At 33.1% G+C, this 15,747-nt stretch overlaps 1 long non-coding RNA gene across 1 annotated transcript; it reads right to left on the bottom strand.

Moving 5' to 3' along the window:
- Positions 1 to 1,894: 1,894 nt before the first annotated feature.
- On the bottom strand, positions 1,895 to 9,908 carry LOC128239477 (uncharacterized). Its single transcript, XR_008261893.1, has 2 exons — positions 9,320 to 9,908; positions 1,895 to 6,219 (listed from the first exon to the last, which is right to left on the bottom strand). It is a non-coding gene; the product is annotated as an uncharacterized LOC128239477 (long non-coding RNA).
- Positions 9,909 to 15,747: the final 5,839 nt, after the last annotated feature.

Here is a 15,747-nt window from a genome sequence, read left to right on the forward strand (position 1 = left end):
TAAAGTTTCGACCAAACGAGATTAGTTACAAAAGTTGTCAATAGTCATTATTTCCTGCTAATAAATATGAATGTTGTAAAGGTCAACATCTGGTGACCTCCAACGTCATGTTCCTAGATCGTACACAGCGTAATGAAATATAGTACGGGTCACGATATCTTTTAATGGGATTTGCTCTTCACAAATGTAGGTAATTTATGCATATTTTCTTAAGAAAGATACTTACCACTCACAAAGTCCTGTTACATAAAAAATACAATGCCGACTTATCACATTCCATTACGATATTAGTAACTGACAGCATAGGGTGATTTCATCAGATTATGATCATGATGCGATTAGCTTCATGCCTTAATGTATGCATGTTACTCGACCGATTTCAGGTGGGTTTGACCTTAAATGCTATTTCGATAAGTATCTACTCTGACATAACGATAAACAAGGTTGTGTTAATCAAATATTTAATATTTTATTTACTGCAATGGAGTACGGATTCATGGCTCCATGTGTCTGGCGTTTCATTTAAGAATTATAATTTTCATCTACAGAATAGTTTTGTGTCTGCATAGTATACGACTAATTTGCATACGCTTGATATTCAATCGAGCGACCAGTAGAATCTACCATCCAAAATACATACTAACTGAAGTTATTTTTTACCGGATGGTATCGCAGGAGGAGAGTAAATATTTGAGTGACTCACATAACATAAACTATATTTTCGCAGGAACATGCGAAGATGACAATCCGTCTTGTGACTTGTTCGACATATGTCAACGGGATCTGGAGAAGGCTAAATTGCTTTGTAGGAAGTATTGCAACCTGTGCCACGTTAGTAAGTGTTGATTTGTCTCAAATATAAGTTAAAATGTATAGAACCTAAATAAATATAAGTTCAGCTAACCATCTCAAAAAGCGAGAAAACTTTCGAAATATAGTAACACCAACTTGAACACTTCGACAAAAATAATTTTAATTTATCAACCGAACAATGACAAGTCGACATCTTTGACATTCAGTCGACGGCGCCTGGTCTTTGTGGGGTTCCTGGGATCAGTGGGACGTCACATGTGGTAGCAGAACAAGGACACGTGCCAGAACATGCAACAACCCCACCCCAGCCAATGGTGGGAACGATTGTCATGGTGATAAAGATCAATTGATCACAAGTTTGATAAATCCTTGTCCAAGTAAGTGTAACTTACAGCTTTACAGTGATTATCTGGCCATTTGGTATTGTTTTTCAATTATGACCGTTTTAAATGCGTGACAAGGAAAACCAGTAAATGTATTTATAAAGATTTATGTTGGCCAATCAATGTATATATTGCTCACGCTCAAGTCAAAGTCGCTATTCGAAATCGCACAGTTTGCTATTATTTATAAATGCTTGTTAAATTTCATGCAGCTCAGATGTCATAACGTGGTTAAACTGTTATCAGCACACATTAAGGTGACCAAAGAAAACGAGATTTTAATAAAACTGTACGGAACGACTTGATATATAATTGCAATGACACTAAATCTGACAGGTTGTAATTTTAACGTGATCACTTTAAATAACTCTGATTATGTTCAATATTTTTACATTAGTTATCTCAATACTGTATCGATTACATTGCATCTTAATTCAAATAAGTCTATTTGTTTTGCTATAAAAATAATACTATTTGAACTAACCGCATTCCCCTTACTAATTATATTTGTTTTGTATAATCCTGTTGTGAAGCCGCCATTAACCCACCTCTTAATACCTGTGTTAACATAATATAAGCTCGTCCAATTTAAAAAGGGATTGTCCGATCAATCCCAATTCACAGACAGCTTTTCTGCATATTTCATGCCAATTTTGAGTGTTTTTTCATTGAAAAATAGAACAAACACAACAACAAAATGAGTTTTTAGTCTTTATTCAATAGCATTTTCCATCAAAAACAGTAAGATAATAGAAAATGTTAGGACGTCCTAACAAAATTTGAAACATTCAAAGTAACACCTATTGAAAATCAAAGATATGAAATACCAAAAATGTTGGGACGTCCTAACAAATTAGAAACATTCAAAGTAAAAATGATTGAAAATCAAAAATATGAAATACCAAAATGTTAGGACGTCCTAACAAATTTGAAACATTCAAAGTGGAAACCATTGAAAATCACAAATATGAAATCCCAAAATGTTAGGACGTCCTAACAAATTAAAAATATCCCAAAATGTTAGGACGTCCTAACAAATTTGAAACATTCAAAGTTGAAAATATTGAAAATCAATGATATGAAATCAGAAAATGTCGTCCTAACAAATTTGAAAATTCTTAGTTAAAGTTATTGAAAAATCAAAAATATCCCAAAATGTTAGAACGTCCTAACAAATTTGAAAATTCTTAGTTAAAGGTATTGAAAAATCAAAAATATCCCAAAATGTTAGGACGTCCTAACAAATTTGAAAATTCTAAGTTAAAGGTATTGAAAAATCAAAAATATCCAAAAATGTTAGGACGTCCTAACAAATTTGAAACATTCAAAGTTAAAGACATGGAAAATCAAAGATATGAAATCACAAAATGTTAGGACGTCCTAACAAATTTGAAACATTCATAGTTAAAAGTATTGAAAACTAAAAATATGAAATCCCAAAATGTTAGGACGTCCTAACAAATTTGAACCATTCCAAATTAAAGATGTTGAAAATCAAAAATATGAAATCCCAAAATGTTAGGACGTCCTAACAAATTTGAACCATTCCAAGTTAAAGATGTTGAAAATCAAAAATATGAAATCACAAAATGTTAGGACGTCCTAACAAATTTAAAACATAAAGTTAAAGTATTGAATATCAAAAGTATGAAATGTTAGGTTGTCCTTACAAATTTCAAAACAATTGCATATCTTAACTATGAATTCTCAAAATGTTAGGATATGTCCTAACAAATTTGAAACCAATAAATTTCAAAACTCTTAAAAATAATCAGTATTCAAATGTAGTAAATGTTTTGCCGTCTGAATAAATTTGAAATAGAAAAAAAATAATTTAAATTTAAAAATGAATAGACAAAATTTTAGGTCAAAGAAAATAATTTGAAGCATTTAATTTAAAGCTATTAACTTTAATCAAAATGTGAATTGCCAAAATGTTAAGTCACCCTAACGAATTTGAAATGGTCAAATTCCATAACAATTACAAACCAAAATAAATGAAATCACAAAATGCTATGTCGTTCTAACAAAACTTATGACTCAATATCAAAAACTATGAATTTTTGTCTTCCCCAACAAATTTGAAATGGTCAAAAATCACAATGTTAAATCACAAAATGGTCGTCCGAGCCAAATTCAAAACGAATGAAGATATATATCCACAAACTGTAAGGTCTTAATATCAAACTTTTTAATATCAGTATTTAAATGTACCAAATATTTTGTTGTCAAAACAAATTTGAAATGAACAAGTTTTAAACTAAAATAACAATGTCATTGCATTACAAATAACATTCAAAACTATTCTTAATCAGTAATTAAATATACTAAATGTTTTGTTGTCCAAACAAATTTAAAATAGACAAAGTTTAAACTTAAATCAAAAGATGAATTCACAAAATTCTTGGTCGTCCAACGACAATGAGAGAATAGAATAAATACTATTGATTTCTTCCTTTCAAAATAGTAATATTTCTTTGCCTTTGATAATTACTACAAATGAATTGATCACTTGTTGTAAAAGTTTCCTTTTGGCATTTCACCCTTGTGGAGTTGTTAGTTGTTTCTTTACATTCGGTTTCACTCACATACTGTGGTTTCACTTACTTTGTCATTATTGCCTGATGTAAAATTTCTAAAAAAAAAATGAAATATATATATACGAGTTTGAGTTTGATTGCAACTGTTTGAAATATAAAACAAATATTGTATATAATGTAACATTTAGAATTGACTAAGAAACCTAGTTTATGACTCCAAGTTACCCAGTTCCAAACTAATCTAAGATTTCATCAAGGCAAACATTCTGATCAAGTTTCATGAAGATTGGTCCAGATATATGCAAAAAATATAGCCTCTAGAGTGTCCACAAGGTTTTTTTAAGATTTCACTCAGTGATCTCATTTTTGACCCCACATGACCTACTAGTTTCAAACTATTCCAAGATTTCATCGAGGCATTCTGATTAAGTTTCATGGAAATTAAGCAGATGTATTGCCTCTAGAGTGTTCCCAAGATTTCTGTAAGATATGAGCTAGTGACCTAGTTTTTGACCCATATGACCCAATTTTAAAACACAGTCGAAATTTAACCTAAGAGAACATTCTGGCCATTTTTGAACTTAATCAGACCAAACACCACCATAAAATAGCTTTCGGACAAGAATTTTGAAAGATTTGACCTAGTGACCTAATTTCTTATCACATGTGACCCAGTTTTAAAACAGCTCCAAGAGTTCATCAAGGAAAACATTCTGATCAAGTTTCATGAATAAAAGACCATACATATTGCCTCTAATGTGTGTCAAAGATTTTTCTAAAACTTGACCTAGTGACCTAATTTTTGACCGCATATGCCCCACTTTTACAAGCGGTCCATTTTTCATCAAGGGGTACATCATGACCAAGTTTGAACATAATCCGACCAATCATTTCCATTCCGGACCAAACATTTCTAAGATTTGACCTTGTGACCTAATGTTCGATCATATGTGACCCAGTTTTAAATAAGTCCAAGATTTCATCAAGGAAAACATTCTAATTAAGTTTTATGAATATTTGACCATGTATAATGCCTCTAATATGTTCCTAAGATTTGACCTCCTGACCTAGTTTTTGACCCCATGTGATCCACTTTTTTAAGTGGTCCATATTTCATCAAGGTTAACATCATGACCAATTTTTAACATAACTTGACCAATCATTACCATGATATGATTCCGGACAAGATTTTTCTAAGATTTGACCTAGTGACCTAATTTTTGACCATATGTGGCCCAGTTTTATTTCCGACCAAAGTGTCATCCAGGAAAACATTCTGATTTATTTCATGAATATTTGACCTTGTATAATGCCTCTAGTATGTTCCAAAGATTTTTCTAAGATTTGACCTACTGACCTAGTTTTTGATCCCATGCGACCCACTTTTAAAAGTGGTCGAGATATGATCAAAGGGAACATTCTGACCAAGTTTGATCATTTTCTGATCAATGCCTACCAAGATATGGTACCGGACGGATGGACGGAAGGACGACGCCAAAACAATATCCCCCTCCCGAAATCTTCGATTCGGCGGGGGATAAAAATATATAGAGAGAAGTAAAAATTATTGAAATAATCATATGGCAATAGCACAAAATAATGTTTCTTGTGCAAACACAGTCTTGATGTGTATGAAGTTTGAATATATATATATATTTCATATTTGTATATATGGAGTTATGGAGAGAAATAGACATGTCCCAGAACAGCCAGACAGGACAAAGTGATACCTACAAACATATCCCCAAAAACCAAGTCAGTGGTTGGGGTATAAAAATTAAAACTCAAAAGACTTTACCAAAAAATATGAATTAGGCAAATATTGTATCTATCTGTTTGTTGCTGAAACAAATATATAAAACTCATTTATTTAATGAATAAATGCAGAGTGGGAGAATGGGGAAAACGTCTGGATGCCCAATCATGTATGTTCAAATGAATGTCCTAGTAATTGCAATCAATACTGCCAATATATTGTTTGTTTTGATGCAAAGAGGGTGTTCGATTCAGGTGTTGCTTGCTCATCTTTGTTGACACTAGTTGTGCTGAAGATTCTTTGTTGACACGAGTTGTGCTGAAGATTCTTTGTTGACATGAGTTGTGCTGAAGATTCTTTGTTGACACGAGTTGTGCTGAAGATTCTTTGTTGACACCAGTTGTTCTGAAGATTCTTTGTTGACAAGAGTTGTGCTGAAGATTCCTCTGGATAGGAAGAACATCATTTTGCTATCTTACTTCCACATTGCTGTCACTCATAGTGACCACACCTGTAGAAGTCTAAGTGCCTCCACTTTTGTCTTCACTATATCCTGTGGGTACCCATTAAGGTAAGTCCGCATAGTTCCACATATATACGATGTACATGTCTTTCATTGACTGAAAGTGGGCTGGCTTGAGGCTCTTGTAGAAATAATTTGTGTAGACAGAGATGATCCTTTCTGGCATGATCTTTTGTCAGTTCGATAACCAACAGCTACATGTATCTGCAAAAAAAAAAAGGGGTAAAAATGAACACATCAATACTACTTTAGTTTAAAATTTCATGGCTTAACAGGCCTTAACCCATTCCATCAGGTAGCCAGCAGGACTACCAAATTTAAAACGCTTGTGGTCCAACCAGTTATTTGGTAGCCCTATTTATGGGTTAAACATACAGCATTTTTTGCAACATTATTTAATAAAAAAGTGACTACCAAGAGTTTTAAATTTTCCGAAAATTAAAGATGGGGATTTACCGGATAAAAGTGACAGTCATGAATGTAGTCAACAAATTGATCAGGAATTTTTAATATTGCAAAAATGCTGAGATCAAAACCTGTACTGTACACAAATCACGCAGCAGTTACTTCCCTTCACAATTTTAAGCAAGGGAAGCAAACAATAGGTGGTGTTTTTCACAACACGGCTGAGAATTATACCTAGCTTAAAGCTGCACTCTCACAGATTTACTGTTTTGACAACTTTTTTTTGTCTTGAAATGAGCCAATTTTTGCATGATTTTTTGTCAGTAGTCTTACAACACTGGTTTCCGGAATATTTACACCAAAATTCACAAATTAAAAGACAAAATTAAAAAAAGTTGTTAAAACAGTCAATGTGTGAGAGTCCAGCTTTAATTTAGTTTAACATCAGTATTATTGTTAAAAAATCATAGTTATTTTATAAAACGCTGCTGAAAATTATACCAAAATGTAAGAAATGATTAGTTCTACTGAAAAAATGGTAGCCTCAGGCTACCTTTAAGGTAGAGGCCTGCTTTACTTAATATTGTAACATAATGAGTACAGTACTAAACAGGGTTTCCGCCAGGATTTGCCTAAGGCTTGTCGGAACTGACTTAAAGGGTTGGTTTTGGAGGGGTGTGTCCCCTCCCTAAGTCGAGATTTACCTACAACTGTAGTGCAAATGGTGTCTTTTCCTGCATTATTAGCTAAACTAACCTGATATTCAGTCCAACTAAAAAATGGTTGTTTTTCATATGTTTTTGTATTCCACAAAGTGTTTTTACTGAACAATTTCACATGGTAGTGAGTTGTAATGTTTAACTGATGTACCCGGTGACATGTTTAAAACATGGACACCCTGGACAAACGGGAATTATAAAAATCATGCGATCATACTAAAAGTAATCGTTAAATGCAATAAAGTAATATATCAAGCACTCATTCATTCAGATAGGAGACTACAGTCTACTCAGTAGGAAAAAATGACCTCTAAATTCAATCATATTACAACGACAATATTGCGAGCTTCACCTTCACCCACATGCGCATGTATTTGAACAATGAGATCGGCAGACTTGTAGGAGGCATGAGGAGTTTGCATTTAGACATGTTGAAATTCATAGACGAAATGGTTTGTTATTCAAGTAAAAATGAACTTAAACTTACAATCGAAACCTTATCTTAAATTGGCATTCTTCATTTCTGATACTCAATTGCAATGTCAGGGTGAGGGACAACGTTACTTCAACAGGGTTCTCATATGAGTCACCACGGCCATGACGGGTCAAAACTAATATTAACAAACAAAAAACTGACAATAATTTCTAAACTACTTTTTGACAGAAATGATAAAAAAATATTTCTCAGTCTATAGAAGGCTTTGTCATTTTCTGCTTCTACACAGGGTGAACCATTTTAGATTTGCTTGTATTTTAAAGTTGCAATCCTTGGCCAAAATTTAGACTTGACAGAATTTTGTAAAAAACGATGCAATGTTTTGTGCTGCATGAAATTTTTACATCATTAAATTACAAATGGAGTACCAACATCAATTAACACATCATAGCTTACTTGAAATTGAAGCCCAATAATGCCATTGATTGTAATTGGTTACTTGTATTTAACACCTAATGCCAATTAACTATGCGAGGAGTTGGGGAGAGTCACTAACGAAATTGGATGAAATAATCCCGGCACACCATCAGTCAAACATTACAGTATTTCTTTCAAATAAATGTGTTGTTGACTTTCGTAGGTGTTTGGATTTCAGTTTATGGGATTTAAATTAGGCGAAATAAATAACCATTGATAATTACGGATAAATTAATGTTATGATTAATGAAATGTGTATTGGAACCTGGTAGCTAGCCTGCATGATATACGCAAAGCCTAATCGTAAGAAAAAAAAGAGTTTCATTTTGAACATGGATAAATAACACCCGAACTTCCGTATATCCTAAATATTTTCATCATAAAGGCAGAAAAATGTGTCTCCTGTGATCAATCACATGTTTGGACCATAAACAAGTGTTTACCAAGACATTGGGCCTAAAAAAAAAAATTGTTTGGTTAGGGTTACATCCTTTTCAAAAATAGGTAGGGTAGGTAGGCTTTTTTTTTTTTTTTATTTTTTTTTTTTATTAGGCTTTATATAAGAATATCATTTTCATCATTGGAGAATGGTGTTAAAGCTATCTTCTGTATAAGCATTTAAGGTTTAAACTACATATTGAAAAGCAATAAAAAAAAAGCGAAAAAAATTTTTTTTTCATTTTTTTTTTAGTTTTTCATTTTTTTTTCAAACTGACTATAAAAACAGTGGGGTCGGCGCCTATTCCGTAGGTAGGGTCGGGTAACCCGAACCAAATGTATTTTTTTTTTAGGCCTTGGACAGACCGAACTCCGCCAATTTGTTTTCCTGTTGACAAATGTCTCGGTAATACATATCAGGAATGAAAGTTTATTCTCCGGGAACAGAGACAGGGAAACAACGAAAATAACGATGATATATTTAATTTATGATTTATTACTTTAATGCCTAAAAAAGATCTAAGGGTCGGCGAGGAAAAAATAGGGTCCGTCGGGTTACCGGAAATGGAGGTATTTTTATTTGGCCTTAAGGCATAATGTTGCATTTAACGTGTGTTGGTAATTAGCCTCATTAGCCTGAAAGGCAAGATGGACCCAACAAGCCATAAACCCTGGCGAACCCTCCTAAATCTAAGAAATTAACTGACAGAAAATAGAGGTAAATCCATCTGAAAATAGATTTGGGATTTAAAGTTAAACATAGAATATAATTTTATTATTGGAATGAATATTTTGATGTGGAAATGCATAATTAATTTATTTTTAATACCTGTGACACAGTGTTGCACGCTTGTAAACATAAATGTTGAAGTTCCAGCATCAGCGTTGAAAGAGTAGGCAGCCATCAACACTTTCCATGGATTTGAATCTTTCATTCCAGTCATTCTGTACTGTTTTACGTCGAGACGACCATCCACAATTATGCTTTCACAAGGAAAATACTCAGATATGAAAGCTTCTCATATCGCATAATGAGTCAATTTAAACTGTTACTGTCATTCACAATTAAAACGCCCATCGACCCTTGGGCTAGTTGTTCTCTGGATCAGCATTCCATTCTCACATCACTTCACACACAGTGTTCAGGCATGATTTAGTCCTGGAAAATGTTAACATCACCTGAAACTTAGTCAGGATTGGCTGCCAAACATTTTTGATTTGTTTGTCGTTGATCATTTTGATTTTCAAACCGAATCATTAATAGTGTCCGAGTATTCATCTTCAGGCCACGCATTAGCCGATGAATCATTGTCTGTCATTAAATGGAATTGTTTTCATCTGTCTTTACCTTATGAAAGGCGATAATATCACTAATAATTCGATACTTATGCGATTTTTGTACGATATCAGGAAGTAAACACCGCCATTTAACCCGCTAACGTTATATTCTCGCTGAGAACGGGAAGTTTAAATGCCGGAGTGGCTCTATCGGGGATCGGGGCCAATAGTATAAACGCCCACTCAAGTTTACGGACTGAACAAGTTTATTACCGCTAGGATGAAGTATAATGTTCTTTCATAGGCGGAAATAAAGATAACTAATTGGTTTACAATCAGTAAAAACAGTCGTGCAATCTTAACAACGCAATTAAATTCGCAAAATAATATTATTTTTTAATATAATTTCAAACTGAATAAAGGATGACATTTTAAATGTGAAATTGTTTTTAGAGAGTTACTTGTAAGTTAAACAAAATAATCAAGGCTATCATAATGGGAACATAAAGTTGAAAATATATCAACTATGTAAACAAGAAATATGATTTAAAGATTAATTATTTAGTGAAAGAAATATTAATTATAATTATAATCTAATTTTAACTTTAATTGATATAGCATAAGGCTAATAAAATACAGAAAACAAGCTATTAATTTCCGCATATGCGTTAAATGGAGGTCACTTATATTCGCCGTATCAATATTGTCTCGAAGTTGACATTGCTTGGGAGTAACATAGCCAAACTTATGTTAAAACTTTTTCATATTGTTAAATAAAGAACCTGATTTTAATGAAGATGTCTTTTATATGATTTATCAGAAAAAACGTGCGCGTTTCGATCAAAATGGTAGAAATCCCTATTGTGTCAGTTATGTGGTTACGTTAGATGCATTGAATTAGGTGTATAATTTATTTTTTAAGTGTGCGGTGCGGGTGAGTACTTTTAATGCAGTGACACCAGTGTCATAGAAGACAGCTGTATTTATAGGCCAGGAAATATCAATTAAAGGTGATGGTTTTGGTGTGTATTTATTTATACTCGTACTCGGCAAGGTCCATTCGGTAATAAGATTGTTATTCCACTTAGGTTTTTGGAGCATAAGGCACAGAAAACGACAGAATGTTACCCTGGTTAGACCTACCCTGGTTCTTTAACCTACGCAAGTGTAAAGCACTGTCACACATGACCATCATTTAACGTTCTTCCCGGAGAACGAGAAGTATGTTTCAGTGATGCGGCGAGAATTCGACCTGAGACCCCTAGGTAAACAGACAAGTGTGTTACCACTTCAACACGGATCCGACACTAAAAGATCTACCCAAACATGGTCATATAGACGGGTTTCCATCACGACCCCGAAATACGCTGGGGGCGTGACTACGTACCTTATCCAATCGCTATGTGCTACGGTATTGCCTTCAGCCAATCAGAGAGCAGACGTAAAAAGGAAATCTGCCAGATGGATAGGGGGAGGGGTTTACAAATCTCTGCAATTTACTTAACCTGTGGACATATTTTGTTCAAGTGATGTAATACGGATTTAAATACCTTTTTTTAATTCAAATATATTGCAGAGATTCAAAATATTCTATGAATTTTGATACCAAACACGTCTCTCTTTTATATAAAACCGCAAATACTGCATTTTATTTCAATTAACAGAAATAAAATCGAAGCAAATCTTGTCAAAAAGTGCATTTAATCATGCATTCATTAAATCACTAATTCAATCACTAAATCAATCAATCACACAATCATCAATAATTCATTCATTCATTCATTCATTCATTCATTCATTCATTCATTCATTCATTCATTCATTCATTCATTCATTCATTCATTCATTCATTCATTCATTCATTCATTCATTCATTCATTAATTCATTCATTCATTCATTCATTCATTCATTCATTAATTAATTAATTAATTCATTCATTCATTCATTCATTCATTCATTCATTCATTCATTCATTCATTCATTCATTCATTCATTCATTCATTCATTCATTCATTCATTCATTCTTTCATTCTTTCATTCATTCATTCATTCATTCATTAAATCATTCAATCATCCATCCATCCATCCATCCATCCATCCACCCACCCATCCAACCACCCACCCAAAACTTTTCTTTTGATAATGAAATTTTATGAAAACCTATAGATTAATTAATTATTGTAGGAACAATATCAAATGATTAAACACATTTGAACTAAATTGAAATTAAATGCATACATCTAATTATGATGCCTTACACAAAGTGCATCAATAACTGTTGTAAGCTGACAATATTAACAGTCGTTGATTTTATAGACTTGGTGACATCTGTAGAATAGTCAACACTGATTGGGGCCATAAATACAGTACACAGCAGACTGCCCAGGGCGATTGATTTTTATTGAATGCCGAGTTGAAAATTTGATATATAAGGCTATAGCACCTCTTTAAATAAGATGCATACCGAATTTGATGAAACCACGATTAAACTAAATAGGTCAGAAGTGTCGACGGCTCTGGTTTCGAAACTTTTTCTTTCTTGGGTGGTAATTTCAAAATAAACCGGCGGCCAGTATACCCCACAATTCACAATTTTATTTTTCATAGGAATGGTCCCTCGAATCCTTAAAATTGCGTATAATACCGATATAAGACGCTTGGGGGTATTTTGAGGCTATATGTCGCTAAATGATAAACCCTGAATGTATGGACTGGAATTATAAATACAAAGATGTATGATATATTAATGTTGTTTTTCAATAAATCATGCCGAATTGATTCGAAGAGTAAAGCCCAACAATTAGAAGATCCTTGCACATCTCATCTTGAAACTACAACAACTCCAAATCAACTATTCCGAATGTTTTATTTTTCAATTGACAAATGGTACAGAATCTACATAAAGTACCGTAACAACACCTATGGTACAACGTATTAGTGTTCGTTATAGTTGAAAAGTGTATGTTATGTATAATGATCATATAAATGAAAACGTTTTGCCTTTTCGTTATTTTCCAGAAAGGATGTGTCTTATTTTAAAACCTAGCCGGAATAACAATCTTCCTGTTTTCAACAAAATAATTGAAATAATTTGACTGCCTTCATTTTTAGTATTGGCACGGCAGATTTTCGAACGTTTTAGACATAAAACAACAACCTTTTTTTCGAAATAACACTTATTTCTCATTTATACGTAAAGTTTCTACATAACTCAGATCAGATGCCGTCCTGAAAACTCGTTTTTTTAGTTGGAGCTTTGATTGTTTCATATTACCAATGTAATCGCATAAACCGTTTTCATACAGAGGAAAACTACTCTTTTTTTTCAAAAACACTGTTACATTCTTACTATTTGTGTATGATATACTACATTACCTTTGTGCTAAAAGGCATATCATATGGATTGATGCACGGCTTTAATTTTATTTTTAAAGCATTGTTATCTTTAACTCATTTGACTGTAAGTAGGATTAGGATCCCAGACTTAAATGCTCAAAACAAGAAAACAGACTTAAGTTTTGTGTACAGATACATATTATCCTTCATACACTGTACCACTTTCCTAATTGGTCACATACCAATTTTTAAAAACAATATATAGTAAAATCATGATAATACCCTTTAAATTGTTAGAAATATAGTAACTTTGAACTGGTAACCTACAAGATCAAAAGTCATATTGTGCATTTCAAAATTTGAATAAATTTCAACAGCAATAAAAACTGACCTTGAAAATAAAACATGTAAAGGCATGGAATAGACGGTAGCTAAACATCTCTTTAATTTTTTGAAAAAGGTTGACAATGTTTTTTTAGCTGAAGGCCATAATGCTTAGTTCTTTTTAGTTTTGAAGTTTTAACAGACTCGCATTTTAATCAATGCAAATGCAATGGGAAATTCATGAGCATCCTTGTGTTATAACGCCAAAGTGTATTAAATATAACTGCATAAAACGTATAATATTGGCCAAGGGTAACGTATGGAACGTTGTATGGACATCCACACATGATATTATTTTATGGGCTCAGTTTTCTTTCTTTTAAATTGAAATGGAGGTAATTTAACATTACGATACGTTGACGTCATGTTTTGTTTAAAATACTCCTGTTTTTTGAATAGACAAAATGTTTATGATAATGAAATAATATTTTGTTCATGAATAAAATAAAATAAAATATCTGTATCGTTTAAGTTGGAAATGTTTATGAAATGAACGAAAATATGTACATAAAAGGTTATGAGTTATGTTTGGTAGAAACGGGTGCCATATTCATCATTGAGTTCGAATTGGTTTTTCTTATATATATCTCCAAATACATTGAAAGCCAAATGAGGAATTGGTGATGTATAAGCTTTTTTTACTCGCACTCTGAATAAATTTACGGGCACTCCGGCATTTAAACTTCCCGCTATGATGACGTCACGCAATCTCGCTGAGAGCGAGAATTTATCATGAACGTGGTAAAATGGCCCGTTCACTTCCTGAGTTTGAAAGTTAAAAAAAGAAAATCTTATTAAAGCGATAGTTTCGCAAATGTAAAGGTGAGGGCTGATGCAAACTATAACAGCAATGGCAGACAATGGTTCATTGGCTGATGGGTGGCCTGAGGACAAATACTTTGACAATATTAGTGATTTCGATTCGCCAAAAGAAAAAAGATGAGTTTTCTAAGACTTTGTACCTGAAGAGTTTGTGTGGGAGCATGTGTAGTCCAAAAAATTGTACATGGATGGATTTGTGTGCAATCGTTAAACTGGCAAATCCTTAACCTGTCTTGAACGTCTATTTGTTTAAGTCCGGAACATGGATGGCTATCAAGAAATTGTTCTGTGTGATAGTCCCAGGCCAGGGAAGTGCGATACTGTTCAGTGTTTGCAGTGAAGGGTAACCCTGGTAAAAAACAGACATCGGCCGATTTAAAATTGGATGACATCAGCGTTTGGAACGATATAATGGATTACCCACAATAGTGATTGTTCGGGAATACTTTGTAATCATTTTGACATTTGTTATTTATCCCTTTAAAATCTCGGGACTTACCAAGTACTGATATTGTCAAAAGACTATGTCCATTAAGGTAGACTAAATGATGGTTGTATTGAAATATACATTAAAGAAACCTCAGAGACTCACTTGTTGAAATATGTACAGCAATTAAAAAGGTGACCACACAAACGGAACGCTTCTTCCAGGTACTAACCTTCAATTTAGTATCAACAATGACCAAGGCTGTTCATTGATGGCGGTTCATGTCAGACTCTAAGTCTAATACAATAAGCGAAACCTTCACTAAGTATTTTCGTCATGAGCTATAAAGAGGATGAGTCCATGGTGTTCAAAGGCTGTCTCTTCATAACACAGTACATGGAAGATTAGCTTACATATATATGTGAAAATTTGGATGGCTGCAGACTCCATCACTGTTACAGCTAGAACTTCGATATATGATGGAAATTGCGCAACACAGGTAGTAAAAAGTATTTTTATTCTGTATTTCCACATTATAATATTCCAAGAATCTCTTTTCAATTTTATTGACCACAGTTTTGTATGGGTTAGCAGTTATTTGTACTCTAGTCATTTTATAACCTCCAGTTTTCTGTCATTTTGTACCGACCATTAGTCATCACATTATTTTTGGTTTACTATATATACAGGGTTGGCACAGATCTGGAAAAGTCATGGAAAACAAGTTTTGTCTGGAAAAATCAAGGAATCTTGATTATTTGGATTTTATCATTAAAAAATGGAAAGTTGAAGAGTATTCTGGAATAAGTCTGTAATTGCGTAAAAAAATAAATCTGTTAAAATTTAATCTTAAGAATCCAAATTTAAATGACAAATAGTGAAATTAAATCGCTACAGCTATTCTATATTATCAAGTGCGAATCTGCTTGGGTACGAAACGAATAAGTTTACTACTGCACCGGTTCCCTTTTTTATTGTGCTTTTGCGAGATTTCGAAGCTTAAAAAATT

Source organism: Mya arenaria, chromosome 6 (genome assembly GCF_026914265.1).
Source record: "Mya arenaria isolate MELC-2E11 chromosome 6, ASM2691426v1".
Classification (NCBI taxonomy): Eukaryota; Metazoa; Mollusca; class Bivalvia; order Myida; family Myidae; genus Mya; species Mya arenaria.